The 8681-nt window shown below is 40.5% G+C and overlaps 1 non-coding gene across 1 annotated transcript; it reads left to right on the top strand.

The window, feature by feature from the left end:
• Nucleotides 1-3248: 3248 nt before the first annotated feature.
• On the top strand, nt 3249-3320 carry Trnae-uuc (transfer RNA glutamic acid (anticodon UUC)). The gene has a single exon. It is a non-coding gene; the product is annotated as a tRNA-Glu (tRNA).
• The last annotated feature ends 5361 nt before the right edge of the window (nt 3321-8681 follow it).

Below are 8681 nucleotides of genomic sequence, written 5' to 3' on the forward strand. Positions count from 1 at the left end.
GATACCATACAACGCCAAAAAAACACCCTCGCGATCACGCAAAACCTCACCACCAACGAACGCGCGAAGAGCTTGGCCGGTTTTGCGCGTGTACGTTGACGCCGACCGAATCTTTCTGAGCCGCGAAAACCGGGCCACGATCGTACGGACCGCGACGACGACGAGAGAATGCCCGTCGTCGTACGGTTTCCCACTACCCCAACGCTGGTGACGATGATTGACGATCGATCAAAAGAGCAGGAAAGCGAAGCGAATGCGCACACACCGAGCACTGCTGTGCGGAGAGCCGGTCGATCGGGTGCGAGGATCGATTATATCCACCCCACTACACTGCCATTGCGAAAGGTGGCTTAGTGCACAGAACGGCGTGCTGGATGCGATCTACATCAAGTACATCGTTTGATGATCACACAGAACAAAAGGAAGTTGCAGAATAAATATTACCAAAACATATTTCCCCTTTGGATCCCCTTTGGAGTAATATTCTTGAGATCTTTTGAAGGAAAAATTAGCTTATATAAGATAACTTTAAGGAATTCTCTAGTAAATTTTAATATCTTTCGACATACTTTCGAGTTCTTGGTTATGCACCTGGACATACTCTCTGTTTACTGCCTGTCCATGTCCATAATCAAGAATTCGAAAGTACGTCAAAAGCTACTAATTTGGAGCAAAGAATTCCTGTTCCAGTAAAGATATCAATTCTCAAGCTTTTAAGAACTCAAGTTTCTTAAGTAACTTCAAGAGATTTACTGTAGACATTTACTGTATGTCCATGTCCATAATCAAGAATTCGGAAGAACGTCAAAAGCTAATAATTTTGTGCAAAGAATTCCTGTTCCTGTAAAGTAATCAATTCTCAAGCTTTGAAGAACTCAAGTAACTTCAAGAGAACGTATTCAATCTTCGGGATGAGTTTGCTCTCTGGGCTGTAAATTCGTAATTTTTCTTTGATTTGGTTTGAATTTCAGAGCCAGACATTCCAGAGATCTCAAGAGAAGATGAACAGCTAAGCATCTTTGAAGAAATGTAACATTTTAATTCCATTTTCTCCAAGCTCGGGGGATCATCAGAAGCTCAGAGCCTCAAAAAACGGGTTTTATTTTGGATATTCATAAAAGAATACCTCCATCACATATTGGATTGGTTCATATCTCCTTAGACATATAGTGGGCAAATTGATCAAAGACTTAGTTCCTAAGACACCAGCAATTGCAGCGGCATTAAGACTTTGTCGAATGCCATTTATCAGCCGGTAAAGTAATATTAAATTTGCCGCGACATGCATAAATGCCCACCATGATATATGGGTGATCGTTGACACGCGGTAAGGCCGTTGATTGAATTTCATTCCCAACGTGCCAACGGCGGAGAGCTCCAATTGTGCTCCATTTTATAGATTTCGTTGATTAGGCGGAATGCACCAAACGGCAGATGGTTTACATTGTAAGCGGTGCGGTTAATACTCACTACATCAAACGAGGAAATTATAGAATAACTAAATGGAAAAGTGCATTAAATCTATGTTCGAAACAATTTCTCCACCAAATCACATGCACGGCTGACTCCATCGATCTCGTGTCTATTGTTTTCTAACCCTTCACATGACTATCGTTCAATTCGTGGCAATAAAATCCTAATTTTTCTCACTAAAAGCAAGTGCGGTGCGGTTGGTTCACGGATGCTTCATCCCATCATCGGCCACCAACCAGTTTTAGCTATTGCTTAACTACACGATCATAAAACGCTAAATTGCGCATAGAAAAGTGTCGCATTGAGAACGGGCAATTTGTTTAAATTACACAGCACTTGGGGCGAATGCAACGCAGCACACACACACACATGGAGGCCAAAGAAGCGGGAGGGGGGGGGGGGGGGGGGAGGTAAAGAATCAATGGGGCCAGTAGGAAACATATATTCTTCAAAAGTACCGAAAGTTTCAGCCCACCAGAATAGAGATGAAAACGAAACCTCCTCCTCCACTGGCCATAAATATGCGTTAGCGGGTGTAAGGCTGTGCTAAATTACGCCCGTCACACTAAAACTGGCACCCGGGACACAATGCGCGTCGAATTGATAATTATTATGCTGACTGGAAGTGGATGCTCTACACAACGTGGGTGGGACGGGGAAACCCACTGTACTTTCTGCCCCGAATGTATCACGACGCAGCTGCCACTTGCCCGGTGGGTCTTTTCCCCCCCCCTTTCCTCAATGACCCCTTAAACGCATTTACATTTTAATTGCACAAACATACGATCTTGGGGAGCACAATGTTTGAAGCTGCACACTTTCGATTGACTTGGACCCGCCGTCATGTGCATCGGTGGGTGAGTAAAAAAAAATGATATCTCTTCTCGGTGCGTGTTATATCAAACTCGATCAACCACCCCCCCCCCCCCCCCCCCCCCCCCGTGATTAGAAGGAAGGTTGACAGAAATGAAATTGATCGATTGACAATTGCACCCGCTCGCGAGGGTAAGTTTGATTTAGTGCAGCCACCACTGTGTACGGCCCAGGGCACGATGACTTATTGGCTTGACAATTTGATTGCCGCCCGGTGGAGGTCACGCGCGGCTCTTCGCTGCCTTGGCCCGACCGAACGGGGCAGGTTTTGTGTCTATCAGCAGCATAAATTACCGACAAGATAATGATTGCATAGAAGCAGTAAAAATCGAGTTAAAAGCTGGAAGAATGATCAGTGCTCCAAGAGTTTTTTTTTACTTCTTCTGTGCACTTCACCAACATTATTGTCACACCACATGTCACCTTATTTTACATCAAAAATGAGGCTATTTAAAAAAAAAAAAACCTTCAATAGTAGCCCCACTGGGCAAAGAATCGAGGTCAAAGTTAAAACCGCTCCGCACACTACTAGTGTCTGATTTCGCTAGTAACTGGTTACTCGCGGGTGTTATGTTTCATTTCGTTTGATTTGACTCATAGTTTGTTAAACACCGAAAGGTTATAACATAAACTTCATTCATGTTACTATACTGTTTACGAGACTGGTGAGTGTTTTTCTTCCGGAACGCGACTGATGTTGGGCGTGACTTCTTAGAAAATTAATTTACTATTTTTCTTTTGCTTATAAAGTATGTTTTCATTAACGGTTTAATGTTTTTTTTTTAATTGGAGACTGTTTGAGACGGTCAAAAAACAATGAAATATACGGCCATTCATTCCAGTATCGCCATTCACCATTGCGACGTGCTTAGTATAGCGTGTTAGTGCGTGAGGCCTTCGACTCCCATATGGTCTAGTGGCTAGGATATCTGGCTTTCACCCAGAAGGCCCGGGTTCGATTCCCGGTATGGGAAGGAGTTTTTTTTTTAATTTTCTTTTTTTTCTCCCAATGACATTCACTACCCGATTGTCTTTTTGTTTACACTACCACATGTACACGATGCCAAAGCGAAGATCATTGCTGCTTGTCATCATTGCTTTCCGAAGGGATGAAAACCGTGCCTCGTTCTACATTTTGTACAATCACTGTTCAGTTTATGTATATATTTTCTTGTGTATATAATTTTTTTTTCTGATACATACGAATGTTGTTCTGAGTGTTCTGGTGTTAGTGGTAGTGTGTGTATGTATTCTGGCATCACGCATCCAAAAGGTTTTGGTTGTGCTGTTCTTCAACTGTTAAGTTCAGTTTTCTCACTGCTATATCACTATTCTTCACTATACAATTATATACACTGATACGGGTTTGTTTTTGAACGATGCCAATACAAATGTGTTATTGTGTGTAGGTGTGTTTTTATATGTGTTAAAGTTACTTGCTTTCGTTGGCCTGTCAATGAGTGTTATCCAAATATGCGTGTCCTTAGGTTCAGTTTCCAGTGTCCGGGTTTCACTTATCATTTTACTTCAATGTTATCCAAATGTTTGCCATTACCCATTCATTTACCATTTACAAATTCGCGCTTATATAAAATTTGCCTTTCTTAACAGCCGTTCTTACTAAACACCATGCTTCGTTCTGAGCGGTACTTCAGTTGTTTCCAAATCGGTCTTCTCCTGTCTTTATACAGGATCACGGTCGTCTGCTACCTGATCCTTCACTTTATACAGAGGTCAATTGTATTTGGACAATGTTTGTTTCGTTCCATTTGCGTCTCCTCGGGGATCGCACACACGGCGATCATGGTTTCCTTTACATAATGATCAACAATCACAATTTGCTATTTACATAGTACAAATACAGGATTTGACTTTCCTGTTTTCTTCTTTCCAATGCTCCACATATGATCACGCTTATTTCATCCTTACCCTAGCTGCTATTTGATGAACGCAAAACTCGTTTCCCAAGCATACACAAACAAGATGGAAGAAGTCTGAAACTCATTACTTTTGCTTCTGTTGTGTATAATATTCGCATACACCTTACGCCGTTCATCATGGCACTACGACCACGACGGTGGAGGAGGGAGAGGGGGGGGGGGGGGGGGGGAATGTATATAGATGCTTTTACCTACTTACATATTACACCCTCACTATGTCTGTTCATTTCCTACGTTTTATCTTGTAAACCTGTGTCCGCTGCACCGTGGCTGCTGCTTTGGTTGTTTCTGAAACCGAAAGTGTTCATTGTTTTGATTCCGCTTTTGCTTTTGGAGTGGATAGAACCGGTTCCGTTGGAAAGGAAGATGGTTTGGTCTATATTGCGTTGATTTTTCTGTATAAACTTTTAAGGATGTTTCTTATGAACGTGTATAACCTGGACCATACAGATTGTTTTTGCATACTTAACGAATTTTTCGTGCCTTTTTGATGGATGCGTTAGGAGACAGACAGAATTCAAAAGGAGGCAGACTAGTTTAAGATGCAGATTGTGTTTTTGGTAGATTGTTCATTTGCTTCGGAAAGGAAAGATGCCCCAAAAAATTATTATAAACTTGTAATCTGTTCTTTTGACTTTGCTTTTGCTGTCTAGTGCTTTAAGTGTGACGTGGAACAGTAGCTCAAACATCAGTGAAACGAAGCATAAGTACACTACCATGAAGACTACGGCGTGAGTACAAATTCTGTGCCAGTAACATATAGGAGCAACGTTGACGTAGGTGAGCGTTTGGCAAATACTGTAATCGACTATCCTCCTGGCTTGTTAGAGCTACCCCGCGTACGATGATTTTCCCCATGTTATTAACCCTTGGTTTGTTTTACTGATTACACGTCCACGCTTGTATTACAATTTTGTGCAAGAACCAACCCTGTATATGACTGTTTGGTTTGACTAAAGCAATGCTGTCAGGGTTTTCTTACGTGGTATTATACTTCACAATGCAATGATTTTAAATACAGTATTGAACTTTGACTTCCTTTTTTCCGTGTACTGGACCAAAACTGGGCAAACTGATCCGATCGTATTTATCACTCAAACAAACGACAATATCACACAAGCAGAGATACAGTTTGGTATAATTTGTTTTGTTTTTCCAATTACTTTAACACCAGAAAGAGGTTATTAACGGCTACACGTTACTCTTTAAATGTTTTACCATGCGCGTACATGTGCGTTTGCTTCCACTGCATTCTGTCTTAAATATGTTGCCTCACTTAAACGTTAATTATTGTATGTTTTTTTTTTTTGTTTTCCCGCTCCTGCCAGCGGCGATAATATGGGCATGCAAGTGAAATGCTGCTGCTAAATGCATCTTTCTGGTACCGGGATTTGTGTATGTTCCACTAGAATGTTCCATTACAGTGTAATAATTGCCCAATATGGAAAGCGTGAACATTAACGACAACATTGTTGACCTGTCTGTGTGTTGCTTGCTCTGTGAAGTGTATAAACGTTTTTTACCTTGACTTTATTTTTTCAAACACGCATTGCTGGGAAGTTCTTCGTTACTTTCATAGTGTTATGCCTGATACGCTCGTCGCTAATTAATTATCCTTTCTTATGGCATATATATAGATATATCTGTTACGGTTGTTCTTCAAATGACCTGCATTTATAAGATTTTTAAATTTCATTCCTTCACCACTCTACAAACATACGAATAGATCGCATGTTTTTGCCACCTTCCTCATCGTTTTGTTACAGTAGCAAACTACTTTAAAGCCAGCAACTGTATGCGTTGTGTATAATAGTTGGAAAGGAAACAGTGTCCTATTCGTTTACTGGTTTGCTATAATTATCGTAGTGTAAACACACTTTTCTTCCCCACAGTACATGTCAAACGAAACCATCGCTAGTACACTTGAATGTTTCACACAAGCCAATATGTCCAATATTTATGTCTACAGTAGGTGTGCTTTTCTATGGCTATACGAGCGAAATTTTAACATACATGCATATAAACACACACACTTAGTTTTACATCCATTTGGTACTTTAGACGTTCGTGGTTGCTCTTTATACTCCTCTATATGTTGCAATAACTGTTGTTACCTGAAGATAATGTTTCACCGTCCCCCGGAATTTTCGGTTCTAGTTGGTACGAAGCGTAATGCATGCTTTTTCAATATTGGGGATGTTACTACTTGTGTTCGATTGGAGGTTTTGACACACGCGCACACTCTCTCGGCGCACTTCTTGTGTGTCCAAAGGTTTAGCTCATCCGCCCGGTATTTATGGAATTTGTGTCCTATTTCTTTTGTACACGATAGCCATTTACCATCAGCTTCCCATCATTTTGCCTGAGTTTGGCCCGGCGAAGAGCGTCTGTGGTTGTGGTTCAGGAAACAATGTGCAACGGAAAATTGAAATGAAAGAAGAAAAGAAAGAAAATTATTAGAAGGAAAATCACTCGAAATAAAGAAAGTTTTGTGAACGAACATAATAAGTAATTACCAGTTGTTGAACAGAAAAGTATTGAACTAAACACTGCCACTTAACACAAATAAATTTTTTAACACACGACCTTAACGTAGAAGTGATATGAACTTAAAATGGAAGAAAGCAAAAGAAAAAACTGTGTTTTGTTGTTGTTTTCTTCTATTTATGTATGGGTCTCTCTTTCTCATTCTCTCTTTCTCTCTCTCTCTCTCTCTCTCTCTTCGTCTTCTTTATTTTCTTTTCCTCTACTAGATCGTTCTTACATCAATTTGCATTTGCCTACATTTCTCTTCTAATGTTGGAGCATCGCATTAAATTGTTTCTACCATAATCGATCCTTATCAAATATACACATCCTTACAAACCTACTGGCGCGTGAATATTATCATGTGTCTGTGTATTTCACCTGCCCTCACATTTCAACGCTCTTGCGCTTGAGTGTTTTTTTTTTCCTTTACTTTACAACTAAATCAGTGCTTATACCACGCTGCGCTCCACGTTGTCAGCCTTCAGGGGACCATCTAAAGGTGGAGTGTGCTTGTGTGTGTTGGTTAACAGTAGCTTAGTTATACCGTATCGTTGAGGGAGAGAGCAAACAACCACCTCACATTCGCATCTGCTGCACGCACCAAAGCAAATGTTTAATGCTTTTCAATGCAATGCTCTTCATTTCCCACCACTCGATCATTAGTTGCTGCTTTTTTATCAGTTCTGTGTGACTCTCGTGACTTTCATACATTCCAGTATCTCTTCAGTCACACTACCACTCATTTAACTCATCGCAAACTAAACCGCAAGAGAACCTTCGCGTAACATACTCTTAGATAACAAATCGGAAAATATTCAGACTGTTGAAGAGGTCTTCATTTCTGGGTAGAAAACAATCAATTGATCTTCGTTTAGCTCCAATTGTTGCATATACCGTCGACACAGGGGTCGAATCCATTTTGTGCCGTTAATAGGGTTCTAATGCAAAATCAAACAATTGCAATTGTATATTTTACTAAACGCATAAACTCATGAGCCAGCAGCATGCATGGGACTTTTCACTAGTGAAAGCTGTCACGCTTCTCCTACATTTGATGATATCGGTATCAAACCAGAACACACTCGGTTAAATCCCTCAGTTAAACTGCTGATCGGTTGCAGCTGGATTGTTGCTTTTGTGGTGCGATTCCCTGGTTCCGTCAAGAATCTTATTGCTTCTACTTAAATCTTAACACGTAATCGTTGAACACGTTTTGCTAGAGTTTTAGTATTTTGCGCCCTCTGCCATATATTTGCGCTTTTCAACATTTTGTTTTGAACGCTATCCCGGTACAGGGTCGGTTTTGTTCATGGCTTCTGTATGTTTCAATTCATTTAGCCCTCGTCCGTTTTAAAAGCGTACTAGTCGTAATCTTCTCCATGTTATCAATTTATACTGTATCATCCTCTTTCTCGTGATTGTTGTTAATGTACATAGAATGTGTATGGAACGGATGAGGTGCGAGACAATTGGTCGCAACTATCATTATTGACTGTATCCTGCTAAAGCAAAAATCTGTACAGACGACTGTCCCACATGGCCTTTAAACTGTTCTTTTATACGAAAGTGCCAGTGTTTGTAGGAAAATCGTACCTTTGTGGTTCACATTGAGATATTATACAACATTTTGTAGAAAATATTACAATGCGAACGTTTGGAAACGAAACAAGTGTGTTGGATGAGAGAGTGTAAGCTGCCGCCATTTCGATAATCAACTATTTAAAACCGTTTTTCTTATCACACTTGCCCCAATTTCCTCCCAACCAATTTTCTTTAGCGGCTTTAAGAGCATACCATTTTGTTTCTGTGTAACATCTTCTCGCCTTTGCGCCACTTTTGAGAAAAATAATCTAAAATGTAATTGAA

This window comes from Anopheles marshallii, chromosome 3 (genome assembly GCF_943734725.1).
Source record: "Anopheles marshallii chromosome 3, idAnoMarsDA_429_01, whole genome shotgun sequence".
NCBI classification, from domain to species: Eukaryota; Metazoa; Arthropoda; class Insecta; order Diptera; family Culicidae; genus Anopheles; species Anopheles marshallii.